The 18,635-nt window shown below is 45.2% G+C and overlaps 1 protein-coding gene across 1 annotated transcript in view; it reads right to left on the bottom strand.

Annotated features, from left to right (window-relative positions):
- The window catches only part of stx17 (syntaxin 17), a 112,452-nt gene that overhangs the window by 18,250 nt on the left and 75,567 nt on the right, over positions 1-18,635 (bottom strand). The gene's annotated exons all lie outside the window — the stretch shown is intronic.

Genomic DNA, 18,635 nt, shown 5'->3' on the forward strand with positions numbered 1-18,635 from the left:
CATTAACTTCCATTTTCTATAGCATCTTCAACATAGAAAATGTGCTAAGGGGAAAACAGATAAGTAGAAATAAAAAAAGGACGGAATGGATGCCAAGCTAAGGCAGAAGAGAGATTAAGAGGGGTGGTTGAAAGCTTGGTCAAAGATTTTTAAAGATGGAGAGAGGAGGATGTGGATGGATTTAGGGAGGGTGTTTCAGAGAATGGGGTCAAAGTGGTTGAAGGCTATGTCGCCACCGACTCCACTCATAGAATAAAATCATAGACTCATACAGCACAGAAGGAAGCCATTCGACCCACCATGCCTCTGCCAGCTCTTTGAAAGAGCTATCCAATTAGTCGCACTCTCCTGCTCTTGCCCCATAGTGCTGCAAATTTCCCCATACACCTACAGGAAACCCACCCGTGACCTTCTCATTCATCTGACTCTGGCCTCTTTTGGTGGGACTGCCCTCGCTTGGTTCCACTGACCTATCTGATCATAGCCAGGAGAAGCTTCTTTTTCCACCCTATCACCGTTATCTCTGATGTCTCTAAAGGTTCAATCCTTGGCTCTTCCTCATCTACATGTTGCCCTTTGGTGATATACTCTGCAGACATGGACCAGCTTTCAGATATATGCTGACAAAATGACTGCCTCTCTTGACCCTCCCAATGTCTTTGTGTTGTCAGACCGACATCCCGTTTTAAATGAGCCACAGTTTCCTCCAATTACAATTGGAAAGTCATGATCTTTGGTCCCACAATCTCCACATCCTTGTCACTGATTCCATCTCCATCCTGGGCTTTTGTCTGAGACTGATCCTGACTATTTGTAACTTCAACGTCCTATTCAACCCCAAGCTGAGCTTCTGACCTCCATCCTCCCCATTACAAAGACCGCCTACTTTCGTGTCCGTAATAATGCCCGTCCCATCCGCCCTTCCCAACTGCTACTGAAACCTTCAGACATGCCTTCGTAACTTATCCAGTAAACACACACGGGTCGTACAGTACCAGACTGGAGTCAATCGTTACCTTTTACCCAATTGTACTGTACATGTACAGCAGCTGACACTGAGGCACACATGGGCCCATACTCACTCAGGTTAAATCAGACCATGCAAAATCCTGATGGCTTGCTGGACATAGAGCTGAGTTTCAAATCCCACATCCTGTTCACCTCCGCAATGCTACCTCAGCCCCTCTGCCGCCAAACCCCTTATCTGTGCTTTCGTTATTTCGAAATTTCATTTTTTCCAATGTCCTCCTTGCTGACCTCCCATCTTCCATAAACTCCATTTTGTTCACAATTCAATCACCCATATTATGTCCCCCATTAACCTGATCCCCCAAAGCATTTAATTTAAAATTCTCATCCTCATCTTCAAATCTCTCCACAGCCTCACCAGATCCTATCTCTTCAACCTCTCCAAGCTTTTTGGCCCTTCCCACACTCTGGCGAGGGAGTGAAGTTTATGGTGGGGTTGGGGTAACATATTAGCATGGATAGGGGATTGGTTAACGGACAAAAAAAGAGAGTAAGGATAAACGGGTCATTTTCAGGTTGGCAGGCTATAACTAGTGGGGTACCGCAAGGATCGTGCTTGGGCCTCAGCTAGTTACAATCTATATTAACAACTTGGATGAAGGGACCGAGCGTAATGTATCCAAATTTGATGATGATACAAAGCAAGGTGGGAAAGTAAGCTGTGAGGAGGACACAAAGAGTCTGCAAAGGGATATAGACAGGTTAAGCGAGTGTGCAAGAAGGTGGCAGATGGAGTATAATGTGGTGAAATGTCTGGTTATTCACTTTGGTCGGAAGATTAGAAAAACAGAATATTTTTTAAATAGTGAGAAACTATTAAATGTTGGTGTTGGGAGAGAGTTGGGTGTCCTGGTACAAGAAACACAAAAAGTTAGCATGCAGGTACAGCAAGCAATTAGGAAGGCAAATGGCACGTTGGCCTTTATTGCAAGGGGTTTGGAGCACAAGAGAAAGGAAGTCTCACTACAACTGTACAGGGCTTTGGTGAGACCTCACCTGGAGTACTGCACACAGTTTTGGTCTCCTTATCTAAGGAAAGATATACTTGCCTTAGAGGCAGTGCAACGAGCATTCACTAGATTAATTCCTGGTTGAGAGGGTTGTACTATGAGGAGAGGTTGAGTAGAATGGGCTTTTTCTCTCTGGAGTTTAGAAGAATGAGAGGTGATCTCATTGAAACATATAAGATTCTGAGGGGGCTTGACAGGTTAGAGGCTAAAAGGTTGTTTCCCCTGGCTGGAGAGTCTGGAACTAGGGGCATAGTCGCAGGATAAGAGGTCGGCCATTTAAGACTGAGATAAGGAGGCATTTCTTCGCTCAGAGGGTTGTGAATCTTTGGAATTCTCTACCCCAGAGGGCTGTGGATGCTGAGTCGTTGAGTATATTCGAGGCTGAAATAGATAAATTTTTGAACTCTAAGGGAATCAAGGGATATGGGGATCGGGCAAGAAAATGGAGTTGAGTTTGAAGATCAAACATGATCTGATTGAATGGCGGAGCAGGCTCAAGGGCCTTATGGCCTACTCCTGCTCCTATTTCTTATGTTCTCATGGTGGTGGCCAAAAGCAATTGCTTCAGTCTTTCTGATGTCCAGTTGGAGGAAGTTTTGATTCATCCAACTTGATGTTGGACCTGCAGTCTGCTTGCTCAGAGGTGGTTAAGGGGCTGAGGGGGTTAGGGTGAGGTAAAGCTGCATGTCATCGGCGTAAACATGGAGGCTGAACCCCATACCTAGGGATGATGTCAAAGTAGTAGCAGATGAGTCTCATGGAAGAGACAAACTGGGAGAGGATGGGGGTGAGAAGATGGGAGAGAAGCTGCAAAATGTTAGGAATTAGGGCTAGAATGAGCGGGACTGGTGGGGGAGGTTGGGAACAGCAAAGGAGAGGAAGTGGAGGTAGCAACAGAGGTAGCTGCACGGATGGTCTTAATCTTAGAAATGACCAAATCGATGAGCTCTTTACATAGAATTGCATAAAATGTACAGCACAGAAACAGGCCATTCGGCCCAACTGGTCCATGCCGGTGTTTATGCTCCACACGAGCCTCCTCCCACCCATATTCATCTAACCATATCAGCATAACCTTCTATTCCTTTCTCCCTCATGTGTTTATCTAGCTTCCCCTTAAATGTATCTATGCTATTTGCCTCAACTACTCCTTGTGGCAGTAAGTTCCATATTATAACCACTCTCTGAGAGTAAAGAAGTTTCTCCTGAATTTCCTTTGGATTTATTAGAGACTATCTTATATTTATGGATCCTAGTTTTTGTCTCCACCACAAGTGAAAACATCTTATCTATGTCTACCTTGTTAAACCCTTTCATAATCTTTACATTTAGAGGTGTTGGTGGAAGGAGTGGGGAAAGAAGTTTGAAATTTTCGGCTGTACACTTGATATGACTGAATCAAATCTGGTGATGAATGACAAGACCAGTTGTGCACCAAGTATGCTCCAGTTTGTATCCTCAAGTTGGGAGCTTTACTAGATGTGTGAGACTGAGTAATTTAGTGGGAACAAAGGTTTCAAAGGTAGGGGCAAGAGAGCAGTTTAAGCAGGTCAAATACAACAGCGATGTAATGACAGTTGGAGGATCAGAGTGGAGTCAGGAGTTTAAGAGTGAATTATTGAGGGAGAGTTTTTCCCACTGGCAGATGGTGAGGGTAGTGGTGTGAGGGAAGGTGGGGGATGTGGGTGGAAATTAAGAAAATGATTGAAGACAGCCCAGTCGGCATCCGAGATATTGGGAACGGCCAGACTGCAAGGAATGATAAGGTCGACAAGTGGCAGTGGGTATAAGTGGGGAAGCTTATGCGGAGGGTGAAAATGAGTGAAGTTAGGAGGGCAAAGGGTGAGGGGAGCTAACGTGTAGATTGAAGTCATAGGGAACTGCATTAATAGCAATATCACTACCCTTATCTTTCCTACTAAAAGGAGCATCTCAGGATTCATCCATTTTATTTACCTTTTGGACCAATGACTTGTTTCTTTTCTGCAGAATCAAAGAATGACTGACCGTAAGATATATTAAAAGTGAAGTAAGCGTTTGTCTGGTGACTAACTGCATAATCAACTGGCAAGCTGCAAGGCACATGCAGGCCAGGATTCTCCTTTGGAGTCACTCTGGGTCACTGTTTTCACAGCTGGTATCATCAGCCACTTGCAGAGGCCTACACGATGTCGCAGAACTGCCACTAACACGAATGTCAATTGGTGCTCCTACTGTGGCAATGACGAACCGGATTCTTTCCCCTCAGTCTGGTTCAGCAAGAACTGATTCGAGTACACCGTAAAGTTCAAACAACTTTAATAGCAGATCTTAGTCTGTAGCTTCAATTCAGATTCCTGAGAGAATCCGAACGATTCTAACAGAATAAGGAGAGACAAAGACAAAGACAAAAACTCACACCTTTATACAAATCCATAGAGGTTGGAACATCATTAACACAAAGGTCAACACCAATCATAAGCCGGGCACAGGCTGCCATGCGGGGTTACATTATTTCCGGCCAATCATAGACAATCCATGTGCTGACCATGTTGCTATTAGACATCAAAGGGGTTACTTCCTCACTTTCCAACTTGGAAGGTTCTTCCCTGTTCCTTCTATTCCTTATCTCCCAACCTGGAATGTCTTTCAACTTTGGCTAAGCTCGTTCCCTATATTGATCTGCCATAAACATGGAGACATTCAGACCAGTCCTTGACTCACATCAAAGACCTATCATTGATAAGACAATGCAGGCCTGCTGACTAAGCAACCATATGGCCCAGCAGGAGGGCCAGGCCACTTGTATCAATCTCAGTTACTAACTAATTAACCCTTTCTAACCATTTTGCATTCTGCTTCTTTGCCACATAGGCATTTTAATATTTTACTAAAAACTGACCACGTAGGGATTCTCAGCTATGTCCTGCATAACTGAGAACTTTACTGGAGGCGCCACTGGTTTTGCCACATGCTTGATGGCAGATTGCACTGCAGGCAACTTACCCTTCTAATGTAAAACAGCAGTGCTCAGGTTATTGTCTCAGGTCTCCGAGTGACCATGAAGGGTGCTGCTGGTTGCAAAAGCAGAATAGTGGATTTCAACATCTGGCTACAAAACTGAGAAAATTGATGATGATAGCATTCATAGACAACTGAAGCCAGTTTATTGGAAGAAATCCTTTTCAATAAGGATGGGATTCACCTGAGTAAAGTAGGTATGTAACTTTTCACTGCCAATGTGGAGGAAACAGTCAGAGTTTCTTTAAACTGATCTGGCTTGGGAACAAAATACGTATCCTACAAATTAACAGTGTGAGTCCAACCACATTTAGTGTCATTTTCAACAATGTGAGCAGTAAGTCACCTATTCAGTTGGACACCCACAAAAGATTGGAATCAGAGCACAAAATTACACCAAAGTATCTGGGGTTTTAAGTGCTTCCATAGCAACACTAGAAGCATTAGAAATAAACTGACAGAACTGCAACTAAAAGCCTTTAGCTGATAGCCTTCATAGAAACACGGCTGGGTTTTAGGATGAGTCTAAATTTCACATACTTCAATAAACATTGTTCAGAAAGGATAGGGTATGTAGGAAGGGACAAATAGCCATCTTTGTTAGAAAAGGAATAAAAGTGGTGGAGTGGTATTACAAGTGGAGAAAGTAGTAGAGAAAGACTCTGGCTCCAATTGGAGTTTGTCAGAGGAAAAGGTACAGGCTAAATTGAAGGGGCTTAAGGTGGAAAAAAGCATCAGGGCCAGATTTAATTTAACCTAGGGTACCTGAAGGAAATGACAGCCTGGTAACTATAGATCAGTGAGTTCAACCTCAATGGTGGGAAAATTAATAGAAATCATTAGAGATGCATTTAATGATCACCTAGAATACTCAGGTTTGATAGAGGATTCTCAATACAGCTTCAGAAAACAGAAGCCATGTTTGACAAACTTGTTCCAATTTTCTGAAGTTGTCACTGGAATGGCAGATCAGATGATCCAGTAGATGTCATCAATTTCCAAAAAACTTTCAATAAAGTGCCACGTGAGGGGCTCTGTGCTAAGATGCCACAGTATCAGGGGGCTAGTGCAGATGGATGATACATTGGCTAAAGGACCGTAGGCAAAGGGTGATTTTAATGGGGCTGCTTCCCAACAGAGTCTGGTCACTAGCTGGATGTCCCAGGGTTCAATGCTGCATCCACTCCTGTTTATTATGTTAACGATTTGGACCAGGGCACAGATAATATGGTTATTAAATTTGCAGATGATACCAAATTATGCAGTAGAGTCAGGAGCTTAAAAGAAGGAAATAGATTACAACTGGATTTGGATAGATTGGGAGGTTGGGGCAAAGATTGTCCTTCAATATGTATAAGTGTGCACTTATGTGCATAGGTGTACAGAATTCAGATATAGAATTTAACATGAATGTATGTAGGTTAAAAGTCACAGGAAGGGCGAGAGACTGGGGAATGGTCATTGACTATGCCCTAAAGATTCAAGCCCAGCATCAGGCAGCTGCAGCCAATACAAACAGGGTCCTGGCTCATATTGTCTGGAATGTTCAATATTATAATAGGACCACAATAATAGGATTATATAAGGCTTTAGTGAGACCTCATACGGAGTACCTTTTTGGTTCCCCCCGCCTCAAAAATAACATTTTGGCACTACAGAAGGAACAAGGAAGAGCAATGATGATGATCTTCAGCATGAATTCACTGGAGAGACATGGATTGAGAGGTCTTTAAAATTATTACCGGCATCAATAACATACAAGTGGATAAATTGTTTGAACTGATAGGCCTGGGTTCAGGGATAAGGAGGGGAGGGGGTTGGGGGGATGGTGGAAGGAGGGGAAGAGGAAGGAGGGGAAGAGGAAGGAGGGGAAGGGATGTGGGCATATGGGGATGAGTCCAGTAAAAAGTGAGGCAAGCATTTTGAGGCAAGAAATGGCCTTTTTCTTGTCCGGAGTACATAACATAGCATGCCATCCTCCTCCACCATCTCTCCTCTACAATCTACCTCTGGAACACAGCTCTCTCCTGGCATAACTCATCCATTATTAAAATTATTAAGGGCATCAATAACACAAGATTGATATTTAACAATCAGGAAGGACAGGCAGGAAGGAAGGGGAGGTGGGGTGGCTATGTTAATAAAGGAAGGAATCACTGTAATACAGAGAAATGATATTGGGACAAAGGATCAGGATAATGAAACAGTTTGGGTGGAGATAAGGAATAATAAGGGGAAAAAAACACTAGTGGGCGTAGTATATAGGCCTCCTAATAGTTGCAACTCTGCTGGAAGAAGTATTAATCAGGAAATAGTCGGGGCATGTAATAAGGGAACAGCTATAATTATGGGGGATTTTAACTATCATATTAACTGGACAAATCAAATTGGGCAGGGCAGCCTTGAGGAAGAGTTTATTGAGTGTATTAGGGATGGATTTCTTGAGCAGTATGTACAAGGGGGCAAGCAACCTTGGACCTGGTCCTGTGTAATGAGCCAGGATTAATTAATAATGTCCTAGTTAAGGATCCCCTTGGAATGAGTGACCATAACATGGTTACATTCCATATCCAATTAGAGGGTGAGAAGGTTGGTTCTCAAACAAGCGTACTGAGCTTGAATAAAGGAGACTATAATGGTATGAGAGCGGAATTGATTAAAGTGGACTGGGAAAATAGATTAAAGGGTAAGACGGTACATGAACAGTGGTGTTCATTTAAGGAGTTATTTTACAACTTTCAAAAAAAATATATTCCACTGAGGAAAAAAGGGTGTAAAAGAAATGACAGCCATCCATGGCTAAGTAAAGAAATTAAGGATAGTATCCGACTAAAAACAAGGACATTTAAGGTAGCCAAACTTAGTGGGAGGATAGAAGATTGGGAAGTCTTCAAAAGACAGCAAAAAGTACCAAAAGGATTGATTAAGAAAGGGAAGATAGATTATGAAAATAAATTAGCAAAAAATATAAAAACAGATAGCAAGAGTTTCTACAGTTATATAAAAAGAAAAAGGGTGGCTAAGGCAAACGTAGGTCCTTTAGAGGATGAGACCGGGAAATTAATGGTGGGAAACATGGAGATGGCAAAAATGCTGAACAAATATTTTGTTTCAGTCTTTACGGTAGAGGACACTAAGAATATCCCAACACTGGATAAACAGGGGGCTCGAGGGGGGGAGGAGCTAAATACGATTAAAATCACTAAGGAATTGGTACTCAGTAAATTAATGGGACTCAAGGCGGATAAATCCCCTGGACCTGATGGCTTACATCCTAGGGTCTTGAGGGAAGTGGCAGTAGGGATTGTGGATGCTTTGGTAATAATTTTCCAAAATTCTCTGGACTCGGCAAAGGTCCCGGCAGATTGGAAAACTGCCAATGTAACACCCTTATTTAAAAAGGGTAGTAGGCAGAAGGCTGGAAATTATAGACCAGTTAGCCTAACATCTGTGGTGGGTAAAATTTTGGAGTCTATTATTAAGGAGACAGTAGCGGAACATTTGGATAAACATAATTTAATAGGACAAAGTCAGCATGGCTTTACGAAGGGGAAGTCATGTCTGACAAATTTGCTTGAGTTCTTTGAGGACATAACGTACAGGGTGGATAAAGGGGAACCAGTGGACGTAGTGTATTTAGACTTCCAGAAGGCATTCGACAAGGTGCCACATAAAAGATTATTGCTCAAGATAAAGAATCACTGGATTGGGGGTAATATTCTGGCATGGGTGGAGGATTGGTTATCTAACAGGAAGCAGAGAGTTGGGATAAATGGTTCATTCTCGGACTGGCAACCAGTAGCCAGTGGTGTTCCGCAGGGGTCGGTGCTGGGTCCCCAACTCTTTACAATCTATATTAACGATTTGGAGGAGGGGACCGAGTGTAACATATCAAAGTTTGCAGATGATACAAAGATGGGAGGGAAAGTAGAGAGTGAGGAGGACATAAAAAACCTACAGGGGATATAGACAGGCTGGGTGAGTGGGCGAAGATTTGGCAGATGCAATACAATATTGGAAAATGTGAGGTTATGCACTTTGGCAGGAAAAATCAGAGAGCAAGTTATTATCTTAATGGCGAGAAACTGGAAAGTACTGCGGTACAAAGGGATCTGGGGGTCCTACTGCAAGAAAATCAAAAAGTTAGTATGCAGGTGCAGCAGGTGATCAAGAAGGCCAACAGAATGTTGGCTTTTATTGCTCGGGGGATAGAATATAAAAACAGGGAGGTATTGCTGCAGTTATATAAGGTATTGGTGAGACCGCACCTGGAATACTGCATACAGTTTTGGTCTCCATACTTAAGAAAAGACATACTTGCCCTCGAGGCAGTACAAAGAAGGTTCACTCGGTTAATCCCGGGGATGAGGGGGTGGACATATGAGGAGAGGTTGAGTAGATTGGGACTCTACTCATTGGAGTTCAGAAGAATGAGAGGCGATCTTATTGAAACATATAAGATTGTGAAGGGGCTTGATCGGGTGGATGCGGTAAGGATGTTCCCAAGGATGGGTGAAACTAGAACTAGGGGGCATAATCTTAGAATAAGGGGCTGCTCTTTCAAAACTGAGATGAGGAGAAACTGCTTCACTCAGAGGGTAGTAGGTCTGTGGAATTTGCTGCCCCAGGAAGCTGTGGAAGCTACATCATTAAATAAATTTAAAACAAAAATAGACAGTTTCCTAGAAGTAAAGGGAATTAGGGGTTACGGGGAGCGGGCAGGAAATTGGACATGAATTTAGATTTGAGATTAGGATCAGATCAACCATGATCTTATTGAATGGCGGAGCAGGCTCGAGGGGCCGATTGGCCTACTCCTGCTCCTATTTCTTATGTTCTTATGATAGATTGTTTAGGGTGATGGGGCTTTGTAGAACCACTGGCCACCATCTAAATTGAAAAAACGGAGTTGATATTGGACGTGCAGAAGTTTTATTTTTCTCAGAGGGTAATCAGCCTGTTGAATAGCATTCTGGAGGTAGAATCATAGAAATTTACGGCACAGAAGGAGGCCATTCGGCCCATCGTGTCTGTGCCAGCCGAAAAAGAGCTATCCAGCCTAATCCTTTTTTCCAGCTCTTGGTCCGTAGCCTTGTAGGTTACGGCGCTTCAAGTGCCCATCCAAGTACTTTTTAAATGAGTTGAGGGTTTCTGCCTCTACCATCCTTTCAGGCAGGGAATTCCACACCCCTACCACCCTCTGGGTGAAAAAAATTCTCCTCACTCCCCTCTCATCCTTCTACCAATCACTTTAAATCTATGCCCCCGGGTTATTGATCTCTCTGCTAAGTGAAATAGGTCCTTCCTAATCACACTATCTAGGCCCCTCATAATTTTAAACACCTCAATTAAATCACCCCTCAGCCTCCTCTGTTCCAAAGAAAACAACCCGAACCCCAGAGGTGGTAGTAAGGACTGAATCCTTCCACACCTTCAAGAAAGAGTTGGGTACCTTTTTGGAAAACTACAAGATTTTGGGTAATAACCTAATGTAGTATCAAAGTATGTTGCAGCACAGGAGGAGGCCATTCGGCCCATCGTGCCTCTTTGAGCTATCCGATTGGTCCCACTCCCCTGCTCTTTCCCCATAGCGCTGTAAATTTTTTCCCTTCAAGTATTTATCCAATTTCCTTTTGAAAGTTACTACTGAACCTGCTTCCATCACCCTTTCAGATAGTCCATTCCAAATCATAACATCTCTCTGCCTAAAAAAATGTTTCCTCATGTCGCCTCAGGCTCTTTTGCCGATCACCTTAAATCTGTGTCCTCTGGTTACCGACCCTTCTGCCACTAGAAACATTTTCTCCTTATATACTCTGTCAAAACTGTTCATGATTTTGAACACCTCTATCAAATCTCCCCTTAACCTTCTCTGCTCTAAGGAGAACAACCCCAGCTTCTCCAGTCTCTTCACATAACTGAAGTCCCTCATCCCTGGAACCATTCTAATAAATCTCTTCTGCATCCTCTCTAAAGCCTTGACATCCTTCCTAAAGTGTGGAGCCCAGAATTGAACACAATACTCCAGCTGAGGCCTATCCAGTGTTTTATAAAGGTTTAGCATTACTTCCTTGCTTTTGTACTCTATGCCTCTATTAATAAAGCCCAGCATCCCATATGCTTTTTTTTTAACAGCTTTCTCAACTTGTCCTGACACTTTCAAAGATTTGTGTACTTGTACCTCCAGGTCTCTCTGTTCCTGAACCCCTTTAAAAATTGTACCATTTAGCTTATATTGCCTCTCCTCATTCTTCCTACTAAAGTGCATCAATTCATATTTCTCTGCATTAAATTTCATCTGCCATGTGTCTGCCCATTTCACCAGTCTGTCTATGACCTCTTGAAGTCTGTTACTATCCTCCACATTGTTTACTACATACCCGAGTTTCGTGTCATCTACAAACTTTGAAAATATAACCTGTATTCCCAAGTCTAGGTCATTAACATATATCAAAAGAGCAACGATCCTAATACTGACCCTGGGGAACACCACCTCCAGTCTGTAAAACAACCATTCACCATTACTCTCTATTTTCTGTCCCTTAGCCAATTTTGTATCCACACTGCCACTGTCCCTTTAATCCCACGTGCTTTAATTTTGCTTACAAGTCTATCATGTGGTACTTTATCAAATGCCTTTTGAAAGTCCATATTCACATCATCCACACTACCCTCACCAACCCTCTCCGTTACTTCATCAAAGAACTCAATCAAGTTAGTCAAACACGATTTTCCTTTAAAAAATTCGTGCTGACTTTCATTCAGTAGCCCATACTTTTCCAAAAGCCAATTTAATTTGTCCCAGATTATTGTCTCTAAAAGTTTCCCTACATATTTCTTAATGCTAAAGGGATCAAGGGATATGGGGAAAAAGCGGGAACAGGATACTGAGTTAGATGATCAGCCATGATCATTTTGAATGGCGGAGCAAGCCGAAGGGCCGAATGGCCTACTCTTGGTCCTATTTTCTATGTTTCTAGAGGGGCCGGGGGAGCACTCCTGCTCCTCTTGGCTCACAAGCATTCCTTGAAAAGCACTTAGATGCTGGATCCGGCTGTTCCCGTCTCCATTTAGTTGCCGGGTTTCTTGAGTGCTGGGAAACCCGGTCGACCAGAGATAAATTTAAATCAGTCTCCCAACTACACTGTGGGAGTCTGATTTAAATATGATAATGAAGTGTCCAGCCTTTCGAGAGCAGGACACAGACATGGCATGCAAACCGCCGCGGTAAAAATGGCAGCTGGTACGTACACAGCAGGTAGGGGTCGCATTACACGCTATTTCATTTTTAACCGCACCGACCCTCTCCCACCCATCTTTCAAAAGGACGCATTCGAATGATTTTGTTAGCAAGTCCTAAGGGCTTTATAAATAGAGGCATAGAGTACAAAAGCAAGGAAGTCATGATGAACCTTTATAAAACACTGGTTCGGCCACAACTGGAGTATTGTGTCCAGTTCTGGGCACCGCACATCAGGAAAGATGTGAAGGCCTTAGACAGTGTGCAGAAGAGATTTACTAGAATGATTCCAGGGATGAGGGACTTTAGTTACGTGGATGGACTGGAGAAACCGGAGTTGTTCTCCTTGGAACAGAGAAGGTTGCAAGGAGTAGATAGAGAGAAACTGTTTCCATTGGCGGAAGAGTCAAGAACCAGAGGGCATAGATTTAAGGTGATTGGTAAAAGAACCAAAGGTGACATGAAGATAAACTTTTTTACAGAGCGAGTGGTTGTGATCTGGAATGCACTGCCCGAGGGGTGGTGGAGGCAGATTCAATCAAGGCTTTCAAAAGGGAATTGGATAAGTACTTGAAAGGAAAACATTTGCAGGGCCAGGGGGGCAGGGGGAGTGGAGGAGTGGGACTAGCTGGATTGCTCTTGCATAGAGCCATCACAGACTTGATGGGCCGAATTACCTCCTTCCATGCTGTAACCTTTCTATGATTCTAAATTACGCTGAATTAACTTTTTTCAAAATAAAGAGAAAAATCTAGCCCAATATATCTCCCCAGTCCCAATAGATATATCCACCAATACTCCATCACTCATCACTGCACAAACTGGATAGTGACACTGTAAATGGTTCCCTTTCCTCAGGTATTGTCCCCCTCCCTTTCAAAACCACCATCATCACCCCCTCCTCAAAAAACCCACCCTCGACCCCCCCTGTACTCGCAAACTACCACTCCATCACCAACCTTTCCTCTCCAGAGTCCTTCAACATTTTGTTGCCTCCCATATCGGTGCGCATCTCTCCCACAACTCCCTGTTGAATCTCTCCAATCAAATTTCCATCCCTGCTACAGCACCGAAATGGCCCTAACCAATGTCACAAACAACATTCTCTGTGACTGTGACACATTGGCCCCGATGTTAGCATGGAGGCGGGATGGCAGCGGGGGGGGACGGGACGGGGGACGATTGGGCACGTGGGTAACCCGCCCAATAAAATCTGTCCCTTTCCCACTTGATCACGGGTCAATTGGAACCACTTAATGTGGCTTCCGGGATTGCCATCCGAAAGCTGCGCAGCGGGCGGACTGCGCACCCGCATCACAGGCTGTCAGCTGGAGGAGCTCTATTTAAAGGGGCAGTCCTCCAATGGCTGCTCCTGGAGCAAAAACCCAAATAGCACAACGGAGCAGCCCAGGGGAAAAGGCTGTTCCTAGATTCAGTCCAGGCCCTATTAGATGGGGTGAGGAGGAGGAGGGATATTTTCTACCCGGCGGACGGGAGGAAGTGGCCTGCCTCTGCCACCAAGAAGGCCTGGCTCGAGGTGGCAGAGGAGGTCACCAGCAGCAGCAATATCTCCTGCACCTGGATCCAGTGCAGGAAGTGTTTCAATGACCTAACTAGGTCAGCCAAAGTGAGTACACTTACTTATTCTCCTACATTTCATCTTCCACATCACCGCCCCCACCCCTCAACTCATTCTGCACTGCCAACACTGCACTATCACATCACTCCTCACACTCACTCAAAGCTCATCCTCAACTTACTGGCACTTCCTCACCTCCCCATTACTCACCCCACCACTACCACTCAACCCAAACCTCAACCTCTGTGATCATGCTTAATATTGCCCTCTGTTCTCTTACAGTGCTTTCAGCGACCGATGTGACGGCAGAGGGTGATTCCTCAGAGGACCTGCCGGCCTCTGAGGGGGCACCGTCACATCTGACCGAGCCATCCACCAGCGCAGATACACACACCTCGGTGGGTCCCAGTCCGCAGTTAGTTGGGGTCGCACATGGTGAGTTACCACACACGTGAGCACAAGCAGACACTGGTGGCAGGGGCAGTTGTGGAGAGTCCGCGTCGGTGGGAACACTCCTCTCCAGGCTCTGCTCAGCTGGACACAGATGCTGAACTATGGGGGCCATCCTTTAAAAGGAGAATGATTGAGGGGCAGCTGCACATTTGTGAGGTGCTGGAACAGGTGCCACGCGCACTCTCCACAATCGCGCAGAGGATGGAGGAGTCCAACTCCTGCATGAGTGGAATAGTGGCACAGGTGCAGGAGGGAATCTCTGAGATTCCCTCTCAGGGACGTGAGGGCATCTCTGAAATTGCAGGTAAGTGCGGGAATGTCTGCGATGGAGGGAAGGCTAGCCTCCATGGAGCTTCAAGCACAGCTCACCAATGAGTCCACTCAGGCCCTGACAATGATCGTTTGGACTCAGGGTGAGCAACTTTCTGCCGCCTTAAACAGGCAGGCAGATACTCTAGCACCGGCCTTACAAGGCTTCACACATGTCATCCAAACTGTCATTCAGGAAAGCGGTAGGAGTGGTGTGGGCCTGGCCCAGGGGATGGATGATGGCAAAAGGGGACATGGAAGTGGGGACACCACTCAAAGCGCCCCCACGTCTCACCCGTTGCCCCCCTCTCAACCAGTACCCGCAATGCTGCCTCCTCTCCAGGTGGCCGAGTCTGCCCCAGCACAGGGGCAAGAGGTGCAATCTTTGGAGGGGCCCTCACGGGCACCGAAACCAAGAGGGTGTAGGCCCAAAGCATCTAATCGGTCAGGGCATGTTCAAGAGCAACCTGCCATTACCCCTGCTGCAGCTACGGGAGATTCACCATGTAGAAGTAGTCGGAAGCGAAAGGCGAAGGTTTTGTAAGCACAAAGGGGATGCACAAGGGTGTTTGACGGTTGGTCATGGTTTCTATTTATATTTACTTTTTGTTAAATGCACATTAAATATTATTATTGTCACAATTACTGCCACGCTTGACTATCTGCTGTAATAAGCCCCTTTCATGAGGTTCACCATGAATGCCCACACTTGATGCCACCCAATGGGTCACTCTACAATGGGCATATGTGCAATTGCAGGACTGTTTTGTTCAGGGGGGGGGGGGAGGGGGGAGCTGGTTTGGCCGCTGCTCTATCCAGGTGGTGTGAGGACTGGACTCTTCACACTGTCTGATGTTAGGAGAACCGTTCACATATCAGTGACTCCCTGGCCTCACAGGCAGCCAGGTGAGCCGCTGTTCTGCCCATGGGTTGCTCCTGCTCCCCCTCTTCAATGTGGGTGGCAGATATGGATGGGGCATCCTGAAGCGGCACCCCTCTCTGTTGTGCCATGTTGTGCAGGGCACAACACACGACTATATTGCGTCCCACTCTGTCTGGTGCATATTGAAGTGCTCCCCCAGAATGAAGCGCATCTTCAGCAGCCCTATAGCTTGCTCAACTGTAGGCCTGGTAGCGATGTGGCTGTCATTATATCGACGCTGTTGCTCGGTGGTGGGGTTCCTCAGAGGTGTCATGAGCCACATGTCCAGGGGGTATCCCTTGTCCCCAAGGAGCCAGCCCTTGTGGGGCGGAATGTTGGACTCTCAGAGGATGAAGGAACCGTGGTAGCTGCCAGAGTATCTGGTGCACAGGTGAAGGAATCTCTTGCGGTGGTCACAAACGAGCTGAGTGTTGATGGAGTGATAGCCCTTCCTGTTGATGAATAGTCCTGGCTCATGTGGAGGTGCTCGTATTGCTATATGGGTGCAATCGATTATATCCTGCACCTGTGGGAAGCCAGCCACAACATGGAATCCCACTGCCCTCTCCATCTGGCTGAGGTCGTCCATGGAGAAGTTGATGTAGTGCAAGGCCCTGCGAAACAAGCCATCAGTGACCTGCCTTATGCACTTGTGTGCAGACGACTGAGACACCCAGGCGACATCCCCAGTGACACCCTGGAATGATCTGGAGGCGAAGAAGTTGAGGGCAGTGGTGACTTTGACAGTGACAGGTAAGAAGATGCTGCTCGGCCCAACCGGAAGCAGCTCGGCATGAAGGAGGCTGCAGATGTCTGCGACTACCTGGCAACTGACTCCAAGCCTCCATATGCATTGCTCCTCAGAGAGGTCCAGGAAGCTGAGCCTCGGTCTGTACACCCTGTTGCGAGGGTAGTGCCTCCTGCGACGTCGCTCTCTTATGTTGTTGCCCTCCGTGCTCTTGTGCAGGTGCCTGTAGTGCAGCACTGTGTTGTGGAGCTCCACATGTCGGAGGTGGACACCGTGCCTGGCGAGGCTGGTAATGTTGCTCGTCCTCAAATGTAGTGGTGAATGCAGCCATGACGCCTCCCATCTTGCCGTCACACAGTTGTATCTGGAATCCCCCAAGGATCTATCCTTGGCCCTCTCCTCTTTCTCATCTACACAGCTCCTCTTGGCAACATAATCCACAGACACGGAGTCAGCTTTCACATGTATGTTCCAGAAACGCAGCTCTACCTCTTCATCACCTCCCTCCATCCCAGAATGATGTTCAACATCTAGTCTTGGAGGAGCTGCAATTTCTTCCAGTTAAACATAAGAAGATAAGAAATAGGAGCAGGCGTAGGCCATACGGCCCCTCGACCCTGATCCGCTATTCAATCAGATCATGGTTGATCTTCCAACTCAACTCCACTTTCTTGTCTGATCCCCATATACCTTGATTCCCCTAGAGTCCAAAAATCTATCTATCTCAGACTTGAGTATACTCAACGTCTCAGCATCCACAGCCCTCTGGGGTAGAAAATTCCAAAGATTCACAATCCTCTGAATGAAGAAATGCCTCCTCATCTTAGTCTTAAATGGCCGACCCCTTATCCTGTAACTATGCCCTCTAGTTCTAGACTCTCCAGCCAGGGGAAACAATCTCTCAGCATCTACCCTGTCAAGCCCCTTCAAAATCTTATATGTTTCAATGAGATCACCTCTCATTCTTCTAAACTCCAGAGAGTATAGGCCCATTCTACTCAACCTGTCATCATAGGACAACCCTCTCATCCCAGGAATTAATCTAGTGAACGTTCATTGTACTGCCTCTAAGGCAAGTATATCCTTCCTTAGATAAGGAGACCAAAACTGTACACAGTACTCAAGGTGAGGTCTTACCAAAGTCCTGTACAATTCCAGTAAGACTTCCTTACTCTTGTACTCCAACTCCCTTGCAATAAAGGCCAACATACCATTTGATTTCCTAATTGCTTGCTTTTACCTGCATACTAACTTTTTGTGTTTCTTGTACGAGGACACCCAACTCTCCCTGGACACCAACATTTAATAGTTTCTCACCATTTAAAAAATATTCTGTTTTTCTATTCTTCCTACCAAAATGAATAGCCTCACATTTCCCCACATTATACTCTATCTGCCACCTTCTTGCCCACTCACATAACCTGTCTATATCCCTTTGCAGACTCTGTCCTCCTCACAGCTTACTTTCCCACCTACCTTTGTATCGTCAGCAAACTTGGATACATTACACTTGGTCCCTTCATCTAAGTCATTAACGTAGATTGCAAATAGCTGAGGCGCAAGCACTGATCCTTGCGGTACTCTACTAGCTACAGCCTGCCAACCTGAAAATGACCCGTTTATCCCTACTCTCTGTTTTCTGTCCGTTAACCAATCCTCTATCCATATTAATATGCTACCCCCAACCCCATGAGTCCTTATCTTGTGTAATAACCTTTTATGTGGCACCTTATCGAATGCCTTTTGAAATTCCAAATATACTACATCCACTGGTTCCCCTTTATCTACCCTGCTAGTTACATCCTCAAAAAACTCTTATAAATTTGATAAACATGGTTTCCCTTTCATAAAACATGTTGACTCTGCCTAATCATATTATGATTTTCTAAGTGCTCTGTTACCACTTCTTTAATAATGGATTCCAACATTTTCCCAACGATTGATATCAGGCTAACTGGCCTGCAGTTCCTTATTTTCTCTCTCCCTCCTTTCTTGAATAGCGGGGTTACATTTTCTACCTTCCAATCCGTTGGGACTGTCCTAGGATCTATGGAATTTTGGAAGGTCATAACCAATGCATCCACTATCTCTGCAGCCATCTCTTTTAGAACCCTCAGATGTAGGCCATCAGGTCCAGGGGATTTATCGACTTTTAGTCCCATTAGTTTCTCAAGTACTTTTTCTCTACTGATAATAATTACTTTGAGTTCCTCACTCTCATTAGCTCCTTGGTTCCCCACTATTTCAGGTGTGCTTTTTGTGTCTTCTACTGTGAAGGCAGATCAAAATATTTGTTTAACGCATCTGCCATTTCCTGATTCCCCATTATAATTTCTCCTGTCTCA

This window comes from Heptranchias perlo, chromosome 2, assembly GCF_035084215.1.
Source record: "Heptranchias perlo isolate sHepPer1 chromosome 2, sHepPer1.hap1, whole genome shotgun sequence".
NCBI lineage: Eukaryota > Metazoa > Chordata > Chondrichthyes > Hexanchiformes > Hexanchidae > Heptranchias > Heptranchias perlo.